The sequence below is a fragment of the Mandrillus leucophaeus genome, unplaced genomic scaffold, assembly GCF_000951045.1.
Source record: "Mandrillus leucophaeus isolate KB7577 unplaced genomic scaffold, Mleu.le_1.0 Scaffold37, whole genome shotgun sequence".
In the NCBI taxonomy this organism is placed as follows: Eukaryota; Metazoa; Chordata; class Mammalia; order Primates; family Cercopithecidae; genus Mandrillus; species Mandrillus leucophaeus.
Window position 1 is genome coordinate 1798558 of NW_012103920.1, and position 1010 is coordinate 1799567.

The window sequence follows — 1010 nt, forward strand, 5'->3', positions numbered from 1 at the left end:
ATCTCATACACACAATGTAAGCAAACTAAAAAGGTAAGTTGCACAAGAAGGCCCAAGTAATGATACTATTTATATGAAACTTAACAATCTAGGAAACATGGCCGCTCTGCAGACACTGGCACCGTTGGGAACCCTGTACTACCAACCATGGCCAACCCCACTGTGTTCTTCGACACCACGCCATCGGGAACCCTGTACTATCAGACACGTCAGCGATGTTCTTCGACATTGCTGTTGACGACAAGTCCTTGGACCACATCTCCTTCGAGCTGTTTGCAGACAAGGTTCCAAAGACAGCAGAAAACTTTCCTGCTGTGAGCACTGGAGAGAAAGGATTTGGTTATAAGGGTTCCTGCTTTCTCAGAATTATTCCAGGGTTTATGTGTCAGGGTGGTGACTTCACACGCCATAATGGCACTGGTGGCAAGTCCATCTATGGGGAGAAATTTGATGATGAGAACTTCATCCTAAAGCATACAGGTCCCGGCATCTTGTCCATGGCAAATGCTGGACCCAACACAAACAGTTCCCAGTTTTTCATGTGCACTGCCAAGACGGAGTGGTTGGACGCAAGCATGTGGTCTGCGGCAAGGTGAAAGAAGGCATGAAGATTGTGGAGGCCATGGAGCGCTTTCGGTCCAGGAATGTCGACACCAGCAAGATTACTATTGTTGACTGTGGACAACTCGCATAAGTTTGACTTGTGTTTTATCTTTTTTTTGAGAAGCAGTCTCCCTCTGTCGCCCAGGCTGGAATGCAGTGGCGCAATCTCGGCTCACTGCAAGCTCCGCCTCCCGGGTTTACGCCATTCTCCCGCCTCAGCCTCCTGAGTAGCTGGAACTATAGGCGCCTGCCACCACGCCTGGCTAATTTTTTTTTGTATTTTTAGTAGAGACGGGGTTTCACCGTGTTAGCCAGGATGGTCTTGATCTGCCGATCTCATGATCCGCCCACCTCGGCCTCCCAAAGTGCTGGGATTACAGGATTGAGACACCGTCCCCAGCGACCTG

General features: G+C 49.6%; 1 pseudogene; it reads left to right on the forward strand.

Annotated features, from left to right (window-relative positions):
• Window positions 1–215: 215 nt before the first annotated feature.
• LOC105546789 lies at window positions 216–694 on the forward strand (annotated as a pseudogene).
• The last annotated feature ends 316 nt before the right edge of the window (window positions 695–1010 follow it).